General features: G+C 39.1%; 1 protein-coding gene across 5 annotated transcripts in view; it reads right to left on the minus strand.

Moving 5' to 3' along the window:
• LOC115154557 (neuronal PAS domain-containing protein 2) overlaps positions 1–13,846 on the minus strand; it is a 100,486-nt gene that overhangs the window by 37,485 nt on the left and 49,155 nt on the right. Inside the window, exon 1 of one of the 5 annotated variants that reach the window (XM_029700881.1) lies at positions 4,711–4,847. The exons of the other annotated variants lie outside the window; for them this stretch is intronic. The gene's annotated coding sequence lies outside the window, so the exon portion shown is untranslated. Of the gene's footprint in view, positions 1–4,710; positions 4,848–13,846 lie in introns of those variants that run through there. 5 annotated transcript variants of the gene reach the window in all.

Raw genomic sequence — 13,846 nt, forward strand, 5'->3', positions numbered from 1 at the left:
AAGAGTGTTAAACATCAATTACCACCTGGATACAACAATTCAACATGGAGGAGCTCTACTGACCCCAAAACATCAAAGAGGCAGAGACACCTCTTTTGCTAATCCACCATTACTGCTATTAAAATAATAGAGGTATGTGGGCTGGAAATATATTTATTTTAATTCTAAAAGTTTGGACACACCTACTCATTCAAGGGTTCTTCTTTATTTTAACTATTTTTTGCATTCTATAATAATAGTGAAGACATCAAAACTATGAAATAACACATATGGAATCATATACTAACCAAAACAGTGTTAAACGAATCAAAATATATTTTAGATTCTTCAAAGTAGCCACCCTTTGCCTTGATGTCAGCTTTGCACACTCTTGGCATTCTCTCAACCAGCTTCACCTGGAATGCTTTTCCAACAGTCTTGAAGGAGTTCCCACATATGCTGAGCACTTGGCTGCTTCTCCTTCACTCTGCAGTCCAACTCATCCCAAACCATCTCAATTGGGTTGAGGTCGGGTGATTGTGGTGGCCAGGTCATCTGATGCAGCACCCCATTACTCTCCTTCTTGGTCAAATAGCCCTTACACAGCCTGGAGGTGTGTTGGGTCATTGTCCAGTTGAAAAACAAATGATAGTGAGACTAAGCGCAAACCAGATGGGATGGCATATCGCTGAAGAATGCTGTGGTATTCATGCTGGTTAAGTGTGCCTTGAATTCTAAATAAATCCGATTATTTTCAATCTTTTACCCAGATGTAATAACAAAAACAACAGTACAAGATGTTGTACACTGTGTTCATATCTTACAACTTAGACCTCAAACACTTGATGTATACCCTTTACAAAGACAGAAAGTGGTTACAGATGGAGCGCGAACAACAAAAAAATGGGCTATACTCGGCCTTGTCTTAGGACGGTAAGTTGGTGGTTGTAGATATCCCTCTAGTGGTGTGGGGGCTGTGCTTTGGCAAAGTGGGTGGGGTTATATCCTGCCTGTTTGGCCCTGTCCGGTGGTATCATCGGATGGGGCCACAGTGTCTTCTGATCCCTCCTGTCTCAGCCTCCAGTATTTATGCTGCAGTAGTTTATGTGTCGGGGGGCTAGGGTCAGTCTGTTACATCTGGAGTATTTCTCTTGTCTTATCCGGTGTCCTGTGTGAATTTAAATATGCTCTCTCTAATTCTCTCTTTCTCTCTTTCTTTCTTTCTCTCGGAGGACCTGAGCCCTAGGACCATGCCTCAGGACTACCTGGCATGATGACTCCTTGCTGTCCCCAGTCCACCTGGCCATGCTGCTGCTCCAGTTTCAACTGTTCTGCCTGCGGCTACGGAACCCTGACCTGTTCACCGGACGTGCTTGTTGCACCCTCGACAACTACTATGATTATTATTATTTGACCATGCTGGTCATTTATGAACATTTTAACATCTTGACCATGTTCTGTTATAATATCCACCCTGCACAGCCAGAAGAGGACTGGCCACCCCTCATAGCCTGGTTCCTCTCTAGGTTTCTTCCTAGGTTTTTGGCCTTTCTAGGGAGTTTTTCCTAGCCACCATGCTTCTTTCACATGCATTGCTTGCTGTTTGGGGTTTTAGGCTGGGTTTCTGTACAGCACTTTGAGATTTCAGCTGATGTACGAAGGGCTATATAAAATAAATTTGATTTGATTTGATTTTGACAAGAATATATTTAAAAATCAGATAATGATAGGATGGGTGTCCCTTTGAGAACTAGGAATTTGGTCCGTGGACTACGCTACTTCTCCTTCAATTGGACAAAAAAAACTGACCAAGTCTAGTAGAGTAGACTGGACCCACTGGGCACAAACGTCAATTAAGCATCTATTCCAAATTTGTTCAACGAAATTAAATTGAAATGACATGGAAACAACGTTGAATCAACCAGTGTGTGCCCAGTGGGGAGCTTCTTCCATCGAAGAGGACTACCTTTACTTTCATATACAAGGAAATAAAACATTGAACAACACATGCATTTTAGTGTACTGTACATGGTGCATGGTGAATTTCTACCTGGAAACTCTTCTTTGAGTGAGAATATTACACCACACCCAGAATGCATTGAGTTCAGTGAGACAAGGTTTACAGCTGTCAAGTGGAGTTACACATGTGCCCTGAGGGGCATGGATCTTAAATTGTCTGCCTGAACTCGATGGCAGAGGAGAGGAATACACATCCAAGTTTATGTTCACGACCATCGCCTGCACTAACATACCACCTCAGGCAGGCACACCACAAGATTACTTTTCTCACTAACTCTGGCAAGAAACGATTGACGTGTCAGACTACATCTTCCTAGAACTCGTCTGTACACATGGTGAACAACCTCACAATGACAAAAACCTGTTCTATTGCAAAAGGCAGAAAACCTCTTATCTTTGCCTGTGGGAGATTTTGACTGTGTATTTCAGTTTGTTTCTTTAATGAAAAGCCATGCAATAGCATATTCACACTGCCAATGGTTCACGTTCTCACACACACACACACACACACACACACACACATACACATTCAATGGAATTCAGAGAGTAATTATTTTTATTGAAGCTGCCATCTTTAATCTTAGAATCTTTCAACTATGAAACCTGTCAATATATATCACTGCTGAGAATGGTTTGGAAGGAGCTGCTGGTTACAGCTCTCAACTCTTTCATAACCAAAGTGACTTATTTAAGTGTTCATCAAGGATGTAATTCCATGAGATTATCACCTCATGTCAAGGAACAATTGGTTGTTTACTTGAGGTGAGAGGTAACCAATGACGGCATAAGGATATTCAATCTAAGTTGAAGTGTCAGTGAAACATACGGTGAAAAAAGGGAAAGAGAATGTGAGACTAAACACGTAAGACATGACATGTTTCAGGCTGATGATATAATTTATGGGGGGTGATTTGATTGTACTTGACAATGATGTAATTGATGTGACATTTGCGATTTATAATGTCAGTGTTGTACGTAATGTCACGACAGCAGGTAGCCAAGCGGTTAGAGCGCTGGGCCAGTAACAGAAAGGTCGCTGGTTTGAATACCCGAGCCGACAAGGTTAAAAATCTCTCTCGATGTACCATTGAGCAATGCACTTAACCCTAATTTGCTTCAGGGGCAATGTACTACTATGGCTAACCCTGTAAAATAACACTTTTTTAATTAAAAAATATTATATACTAAATGGTCTAATTTGTATAGCCAGGTTAGCTGATTAGCATCAAAACCGACGCGCGCGCAACTATAGGGCAAAACAGATGGGGCCGGCTTAGATTGTTGACAACATGTAAACTACAGTGCAATCGTAAAGTATTCAGACCCCTTCTCTTTTTCTCCTGAGAGGCACAGCGGTCCAAGGCACTGCATTTCAGTGCTAGAGGATTCTCTGCAGCACTCCACCAATCAGGCCTTTATGGTAGAGTGGCCAGACGGAAGCCACTCCTCGAGTAAAAGGCACATGACAGCCTGCTTGGAGTTTGCCAAGAGAAACCTAAATGACTCTCAGACCATGAGAAACAAGATTCTCTGGTCTGATGAAACCAAGATTGAATTATTTGGCCTGAATGCCAAGCGTCACATCTGGAAGAAACCTGGCACCATCCCTACAGTGAAACATGGTGGTGGCAGCATCATGCTATGGGAATGTTTTTCAGTGGCAGGGACTGGGAGACTAATCAGAATCAAGGGAAAGATGAACGGAGCAAAGTACAAAGAGATCCTTGATGAAAACCTGCTCCAGAGATCTCAGGACCTCAGACTGGGGCGAAGGTTCACCTTCCAACTGGACAACGACCCTAAGCACACAGCCAAGAAAGCACAGGAGTGGCTTCGGGACAAGTCTCTGAATGTCCTTGAGTGGCCCAGTCAGAGCCCTGGCTTGAACATCTCTGGAGAGACCTGAAAATAGCTGTGCAGCGACGCTCCCCATCCAACCTGACAGAGCTTGAGAGGATCTGCAGGGAAGAATGGGAGAAACTCCCATTCTTTTATAATAATTTTATTGAACCTTTATTTTGACAGGTAGTCATGCTGAGACCAAGGTGTCTTTCACAGATGAGCCCTGTGTCCACATCAATACACACATCAACATACACATCAATATTCACATCAATACATGAAAAGCAAAACACAATCATAGAAAACAAACACATTCGTCAGTAAAATAGGTCCTCAATCAGCCTGTTGAATTGCCCTAGAGGCACCAATTCATCACATTTTAGAGAGCCTTGGAGATTATTCCACAATTAAGGGGCAAAAACACTAAAAGCAGATTTACCTAACTCAGTGGATATTGAAGAGATCTAAAGTCCCAAAAGCACTATGTTTTAATCAAGGTAAACATGGTTTTAAAATTATGTCTCTCAAAAAAAGACAACTCATTCACTTGCAAGGACACACTATACTTGTAAATCTATACCAGTGAGCTGAATTGTCATTGTGCCTTTTAAGAAAATGATTAACTACGTTGTGAATTACACACAGGACATATAACATTTCTCTATGAAAATAGACATAGAAAGCATAGAAATTAACATTGTATTATAGTTAACCTAGTTTATTTGTATGTTGACATCTTGGCTTTAGAAGCAGTAGCCAACAGATATATCCATCCAAAATGGAAGCAACTGCCAACCTATAGCCTACTGTACGTTTTAATAATACAAGACTAGAGTGACAGAAAATGCAAAGGACATTAATCTTACATACCTTGAAAATTGGACTTTAGATCCATATTTTACTTTTGAAGGTACTCATTTTCCAACAGCCTACTGTGTAACTCACTGAGCCAACTACCCTAAGCTTGACTCACCACAAACACATCACAAACAGATCATAGTACATACAGACGCTGCCTAAGTATTGTGCAAACTACAATTTAAGTAACATACCTATTCGGAACATAGACTAACAAGATTTCAGGAGTAATCATTTTCAGGTCTATGCTCGGTCTGTTTTCCTCTACCACTCAACATACTCCGTTGACAGTCCCTTGTAAACAGGACTGAGCCGCTGTGACCAGGGAAAGTAGGTCAGTCGGTAGCTCAATACTTAGCTAACGACATCATTAGCAACCGGCTGTGCAACACACAACTAAGAGTATATAGTGAGAAAATAGTTTGGATAATAGGCTACTGACACTTGAATGCCATTTCGGGACACATTATTCTGAATTTTGAACATCTGTAATTAATTTCAGTGCTGAGTTTCTTCCATGTGAATTGAAACATTGTAACCAACAGGGGGTAGAGCAGGAGGTGTAGAAACTCGGATAGGCTCAAGGTTTGCTGTCAATGAGTTTGCTCCCAATTACTACATTGTAATAATGTTGCCAATGTCATATATGATCGAGGCCTTATTGTCACCTGTATCATGTAGCCTATAACCTCTTGTGCATGGTTGGCAATGGCATGGCATGATGACAAATATTGAAATTAGAATTAAATGAATTTTATACTGAAAACTTCTGAGATCACAATGAATAACATTTGACCAGTCTTTTCTAATGCCCTGGCCTGGAGCCTAACAAATAATACTGAACAGTGTAATTATGAAAAACATTCAGTACAATAGGCCAACATACAAGCAGAAATCATTACCAAAAAAAGTCAGCCTATTCTAAGAAAATATCTGGTACTGTGGTTGCCCGATGCTACCAATAAGATCTTGTTCACTAGAACTCTAAGTCACATGTTCTATAAAGGCTACGCTTTACAAATAATGTTAGTACAATTTACAGAATATTTCTGTCCAGAGAAGTCTATTTAGAGTCTAATAATTTAATTAAACATAATTAAACCCAACTGAACAAAAGAGTTTATGCTACTCATCATCTCATTGTAAGAAGTACTGCATCTTCCCAATTTGTGAAATCAAATTAGGACCTACCAGAGTAGCAGAACAATCAGGGAACAGTTAAGCAAAAGGGAATATTGGTCAGGTCCTGCAGACAGAGTAATAAAATATACACAACCCAGTTATGGGAAATAATAAAATAGCCCAAGATCTGATAAGCTGTAACAACAACACACAAACCCACATTTACAGTGCACACATGGTGACACACAGATTCAGATTCTACATACTCTTCTGTATTATTACAAAAATAATATTCAGTAAGTTCCATGAATACCCTTTGCATGATATAAAAATAAGAATTTGTTCTTAACTGACTTGCCTAGTTAAATAAAGGTAAAATAAAAAATAAATAAAAAATGTCCCTACACCAACAGCCTTGCCGGATCACCTCCACTACACTGGTAATATTGATATATCAATAAATGTGTTTTGAACTGGCTCTCATCTACTTACAAAAAAATGTTACTGAATGCTTTCTGAATACCAAACTCAGGCTACTGTACACATACACAATAAAAACACGTGTTGCTTCTTTTTTGTGTGTATCGCACACATAAATGCAGACACCTGTTACTCTGATAAATCTTCAATTATTATAATAATGAGGGACAGATGGACTACTCATGTCAATCACAAATGTGTCACACACAGTTTAAGCACTGTAATACTTATGCTCTTGATTTAACAATACAATTAAAATTCATTAAAACACATCTGTCCTGGGTTAAGTCTGTTCACATAGACCCGTTGCACAGTTTTTCTTTGTAGTGTCAAAATCATTTTAATCACTGTATTTGATATATATTTTTTGAAATTGACAACTTACACATTTGCGTTTCTTTCCGCAGCCCAGGTGACATTTAGTCCACTATATACAGCTTTAGACAACCTCCTCATGAAAAGGACAACATGTGAATGAGGAGGCTTCCCAAGCCATAAGAGCCATAACTACTTATCTGGCTGCAATAAAACCTTATTACTTTGTTTACCTGAGAAATGTAACATCATGACACGTTTCAACTTTAAACTTGTCAGTTCCTTAACTAATTACAGCCATAAGCTTCCTGTACCAGAATGATGCTAAAGTCTCAGAGGTGGAAATGTGTTCTTTCCACACAGGCTTTTGCTCCAAGACCTGTCTTCGAACTCGAACTGGATACAAAACGGGACTGTTTCCTTTTGAGACCTTTGGAAATCCCTCAGAGTATAAGCTGGATAATAAAAGGCTTGGTTTTTAATGGCAGCAATAGTCAAACTGATACAAAAATAAACACAGATTCAAAGGAAGTAGTATGCACACTCAGAAACAAATCTTAGGTGCCACTATTTCACTCACCGATGTTAAAGTATGCTCTCTATTCTGTAATCTCTCGTGGACAGATTCTCGTGGACAGATGAAACGGTGAGAATCTGTCAAGGATCACGTAGAATTATGTGATATGAGCAGCAGTAGTTCCTAGTTTTGGGTTTTCGTCGTTGATTATTTGGACGAATCAGGATTGGACGAATGTGGTACTTAAACTGGTGCGGTGATTTTCAAGCCTGTGTGCGGATGATAAACAGTTTCCACTAGATTCCACAGCCACAAAGTTAAAATTGGCTGTATCATAAAATAAAAATGTGCTTATTGGCCATGATAAACGTGTGAAATTAGCAGAAGGGAGGAGTTTGGCCGAGAGTTTCATTTGTGAGTGAGGAGACTTCGCTTCATTCCTTTGTACACAGGTAATCACAATTGTTAATGGAATTAACCCCAGAAGTAAAAGGGTAAATGACAAACTTTAGCAAGATAATTGTACTTCTGGGTAACCGAGATGATCTATTTTGTAACCATTGCCATGTCCTGTGTATCAAGGCATCATGGGAACCTGTCCACACCCCCCATGCAGTAGACACTATAATCTCTCCTATTTCCTTCTATTTCACTGTATTTTATTAACCTTAGCCAATTGCAGTAGTAATATTGTAAAATAAACAATAATAGTGCTTCATCTCGTAATTTACAAAATGCAAGTTAATGCAGAGATTCTGGCAGGTTTTAGATACCTGATTTCCCTTCAACAGTCTTTCAGTCAGAGACACAAAAGTTTGGGGTCACTTAGAAATGTCCTTGTTTTTGAAAGAAAAGCAAAACGGTTTGCCCATTAAAATAACATAAAATTGATTAGAAATACAGTGTAGACATTGTTAATGTTGTAAATGACTATTGGTAGCTGGAAATGGCAGATTTTTTATGGAATATATACATAGGCATACAGAGGCCCATTATCAGCAACCATCACTCCTGTGTTCTAATGGCACGTTGTGTTAGCTAATCCAAGTTTATCATTTTAAAAGGCTAATTGATCATTAGAAAACCCTTCTGCAATTATGTTAGCACAGCTGAAAACTCTTGTGCTGATTAAAGAAGCAATACAACTGGCCTTCTTTAGACTAGTTGAGTATCTGGAGCATCAGCATTTGTGGGTTCGATTACAGGCTCAAAATGGCCAGAAACAAAGAACTTTCTTCTGAAACTCGTCAGTCTATTCTTGTTCTGAGAAATTAAGGCTATTCCATGCGAGAAATTGCCAAGAAACTGAAGATCTCATACAACCCTTCACAGAACAGCGCAAACTGTCTCTAACCAGAATAGAAAGAGGAGTGAGTGGGAGGCTCCGGTGCACAACTGAGCAAGAGGACAAGTACATTACAGTGTCTAGTTTGAGAAACAGATGCCTCACAAGTCCTCAACTGGTAGCTTCATTAAATAGTACCCGCTAAACACCAGTCTCAACGTCAACCGTGAAGAGGCGGCTCCGGGATGTTGGCCTTCTAGGCAGAGTAAATCTGTCCAGTGACTGTGTTCTTTTGCCCATCTTAATCTTTACTTTTATTGGCCAGTCTGAGATATGGCTTTTTCTTTACAACTCTGCCTAGAAGGCCAGCATCCTGGAGTCGCCTCTTCACTGTTGACGTTGAGACTGGTGTTTTGCAGGTACTATTTAATGAAGTTGCCAGTTGAGGACTCTAATGATCAATTAGCCTTTTAAAAGGATAAACTTGGATTAGCTAACACAACGTGCCATTGGAACACAGGAGTGATGGTTGCTGATAATGGGCCTGTGTATGCCTATGTAGATATTCCATAAAAAAATCAGCCATTTCCAGGTACAATAGTCATGTACAACATTTGTACCTGGAACACACTGTATTTCGGATCAATTTACACTGTATTTCGGATCAATTTGATGTTATTTTAATGGACCAAAAAAATTGCTTTTCTTTCAAAAACAAGGACATTTCTAAGTGACCCCAAACTTTTGAATGGTAGTGCAAGTTCAAGAGAAAATCCTGAAATTTGGAATTTTGCCCTAACCTTTAGAACCTATTACTCCTTATATGGCTACCCAGACTTTTGCATTTTCCCCACCCCCCATTTTTACGCTGCTGCTACTCTCTGTTTATTATCCATGCATGGTCACTTTACCTCTTCCTACATGTACATATTACCTTAATTACCTCGACTAACCGGTGCCCCTGCACATTGACTCTGTACTGGAACCCTCTGTATACAGCCTCGCTACTGTTATTTTATTGTTGCTCCTTAATTATTTGTTATATTTCTCTTTTTTTTCTTCTTAAAACTGCATTGTTGGTTAAGGGTTTGTAAGTAAGCATGGTTAAATAACAAGCATATGCACACAGAAACTATAAGGAAAAAATAATGGCACTGATTGGCCTATAGGAGGCACTGTTATAAGCAGTCTCACTTAAACCCTCATATCCGTCGCCCCGTTTGACCTAGAGACTTGAAACGTTGTATGTAGGTGTCTTTCATCATGCTGAACAAATTTGTCTCAAGGACCTATAAAGTCCATCAGGATAGACTTCCCTCCGTCTTGACAAACCTTTGAAAAACATTTTAAAAAGTCAAAATAACACGGGATGTAAGCCCATGGTACATTGCTTAATTAAGCTTGAGAAAAGTTAAATAAATCCACTCCACAATGGCCTATCAACTTGATACATTTTAGGGTCAAAGACATTACCATGATGAACCATGTTAAGTTTGGCATTGATATCGTAAAAAATATGGAAACTATTAACAATTCACTTTTTTAACCATGTAACGTTAATGAAAAAAATTATATTCTCAAAGTCAGATTAATTCCAAATGAATAGTCCCTAAAGAGTTTGAGAAAATAACATTGATGGATTCAAAGATGGCCACACTATAACAGTAGATGTATTAACACATACACTAACATGCTAAAATATTCTTCTTCAAATGAACCATTGGACCGAATGACACCAAATGTGGAATGTAAGCCCATGGTACACGTCTTAGCTTTCAAACAAAGTTAAGGGATTGGTCAAAAGATGGCTGAGTTATTGACAAATAAAAAAATAAATTGGATTTTACGTGTCCATTTAAACCCCTGTAAATCTACTCCACAGTGGCCTATCAACTTTAAACGTGTAATCGCTATCATGGACATCCGTAAAATGAACCACAATGTATTTGGTATTGATATCTCAAACAACAAGGAAATTATTAACAACTCATTCTTTGCATTTGTAACACTAGTGCTCAAAATCATCAGCAATCAATCCTCATGAACCATACATCAGATTCACTCCAGATTTTGTAATTAGACTCATTACATCAGTCTTTAACCCAATGAGTCCCACTGTAATGCAGGCGTGTTTTGGACTTCTAACCTCTTTCAAACATTGCGTGTTTGAGCTACAGACTGGGCTGTATCTTGGATTTGTCTATTTCTTCTGCAACTGTATCTACCAACCATTAGAGTGTGTGATTAACGGGAGCTAGAGCGTTGTTTGTGAGACAAGGGCGGATCTCGAAGGGCCCCGGGGCGGGGTCTTTTAACAAAACGCCTGTAGAGTATGAATGGTTTGAGACTCTTATGGACTCTATGCTCTATGACACTCATAAGCTACACAAGAGTTGTTAGAAGGGGTTCTTCTACATAGATGATCATTGGAAATCCCAGGACATAGTGTCATAATACTGTAATTAGTTCACATAGTTGCTGTCAAAAACTCCAAACAGTTGTCACTGACTAGTTGAATATCCATTTCCCAGTGCACAAATCATTTCTGTACTTACAGCATTTATATCAATACATTTTTTAATCAGGTTTTTGCTCTAGCAGAATTAATTGTATTGACATTTGTCAATAAAACTCATGAATGCAACTGTTTATGTTCAATTTGTGGTCTACTTGTAGCCATGTTTGTCATGAAAGTAAAATGGTTCAACACATTCATTGGGGGCTGGACATGCAGATAAATTAAAGTCAGGTAAATGAAAAGCTGATTTCTGTGGGGGTTTTGGGACTGATAGGGTAAATGGTTTTGATTATGTATCATTTTTGCTGCATTCAAATATGGACGCATTGTACCTATATTAGCATATGTTAGCACATATGCTAATATACTGGAAAAATCTCTTCTCATGAACCATAAATCAGATCGACTCCAGATTAGTTGATACATTCAAAGTCGGCCACGCTACACCACTAGATGGCACCATAGCACACTAGGGCTATAAGTACTGAACCGATGAAAAAGGGCGCATGAAATGTGGTATGTAAACTTTATGTACAGTATCAGTAAAAAGTTTGGACACACCTACTCATTCCAGGGTTTTTCATTATTTGTACTATTTTCTACATTGTAGAATAATACTGAAGACATCAAAACTATGAAATAACACATATGGAATCATGTAGTAACCAAAAGAAGTGTTAAACAAATCAAAATATATTTTAGATTTTAGATTCTTCAAAAACCACCCTTTGCCTTGATGACAGCTTTGCACACTCTTGGCATTCTCTCATCCAGCTTCAAGAGGAATGCTTTTCCAACAGTCTTGAAGGAGTTCCCACATATGCTGAGCACTTGTTGGCTGCTTTTCCTTCCCACTGCGGTCCAACTCATCCCAAACCATCTCAATTGGGTTGAGGTCAGGTGATTGTGGAGGCCAGGTCATCTGATGCAGCACTCCATCACTCTCCTTCTTGGTCAAATAGCGATTAGCCAGCCTGGATAATGTTTATTAATTATAAAATTCTAAAAAAATACTCATAACATTCCACCCATGAGGCCACTAGAGGGCGATTTGGTCATTTGATTGCAGGAAAGGCCTACGCACTGTAATTTTGAATCAGAATTATTCAAATAAATGTAGCATAGTTTTGATTTAAATAAGGTTATATGAGTAAAAAGAAGTTCCCTCATGCTTGTCAAAAAAGTACCCTTATTGCATGATGATCACAGAGTGAACTGATTCCAGGATAATGATGCTGTATCACACTGAAAGAACAGTTCCTATGCCAGTGGCCAACAAGTCGGAGGCATATATGATTCATAAAGATCTCCCACATTTTACTGCATTATTCACTATCCGCCTACGTGGAGATTAGTTCCTCTCTGTTATGTAGGTCAGGCGATTGGATAAATGGGATGACACTCACTGTTCATAAACAGTGTCCTTCTACGTAATAAATAGATGGGCTGCAGCGTATGTCACTCTGTACCTAAAGCCCAGCTGATGCCCTCAGATCTTAGAAAAAAAGAGAATAGTCTTAACACTGCTAAAAATGTGATATTTAGCCACACTGCCTCTAGCAGGCATCTGTGATGCTGGTGTATGTGATGTCATCACAGTCGTCATCTGAAGCACTGACTGTCATTAATCAGGCTGGGATATTTCTGTTCTCTCTGTGTTTCCATGGAAACGCTGTGTGGCGGAAATGCATGTGGTCCTGTCTTTTCCATCAGCCAACGCAGTCCTGTCCCTCAACTCACTGAATTAAAGCAGAGTCCTACCATAGGTCCAAATATAACTGGAAGGTAGTCTTAGAATGTCCCTGTTTCCGCAAGACTGAGGACTGGCTTTCTAAAGTCTGATGAAATACAAACCTACACTTTAAGTGCAGCATCCACATTAATGTTGGCAAAACTAAATATTTGATGGAATTGATGTTCACGATATTGCCACAATATACTCTAGGTCAAGATGTTTCATTTAGATCCCATGTCCCATCTGACAAAAGGTCATCATGTCCTTATGACTTACTAAGATGGACTGTGTAGACAATGTTCCCAAAAGGAGAGACAATGTTCCCAAAGGAGACACCTTTGGAAACCCTGAGGCAGCAGAAATCATGTGAGTGGAGAGCAGCTGACCAGTCTGAAAATCACAAATTTACCTCAGAATGAATTTCATGCCACGCATGCATGGACTGAGTGAGTTCTGGCGTACGTTGACATATTTCTTGTCGAGATAAGATAAGGATATCTTATCATGTTGGGTGTCATTCAGCTTAACTGAATGGAATTGGATACTTTCCTTAGGCATAAATTACACATGACATGCATTTGAAACTAATGGACCTTACAATAAATATACAAGCAGCCTACAAAAGCACACAATAAATGTATTTGTCATCTTGAAAATTATGAGTGACATGAATATAGTTGTTGGCCTTGAAATGAACCATTATGAGGTGACAGAAAATCAACATCCAAAGGTGATTATTTGTATTTATTAAGGCAGCAGCTACACTTCCTGGGGTCCAGCAAAATTAAGGCCATTCATACCATTTTAAAAACATTACAATACATTCACAGATTTCACTACACACTGTGTGCCTTCAGGCCCCTACTCCACCACTGCCACATTCAGTGCCTTTGGAAAGTATTCAGACCCCTTGACTTTTTCCACACTTTGTTAGGTTACAGCCTTACTCTAAAATTGCTTAAATAGTTTTTTTAATCATCAATCTACACACAGTACCTCAATGACAAAGCAAAAATAGGATTTTATAAAAAATAAAAAAACATAAGTATTCAGAACCTTTACTCAGTACTTTGTTGAAGGACCTTTGGCAAAGATTACAGCCTTCTTGGGTATGATGCTATAAGCTTGGCACACCTGTTTTTGGGGAGTTTCTCACATTCTTCTCTGCAGATCCTC

The sequence above is a fragment of the Salmo trutta genome, chromosome 19 (genome assembly GCF_901001165.1).
Source record: "Salmo trutta chromosome 19, fSalTru1.1, whole genome shotgun sequence".
In the NCBI taxonomy this organism is placed as follows: Eukaryota; Metazoa; Chordata; class Actinopteri; order Salmoniformes; family Salmonidae; genus Salmo; species Salmo trutta.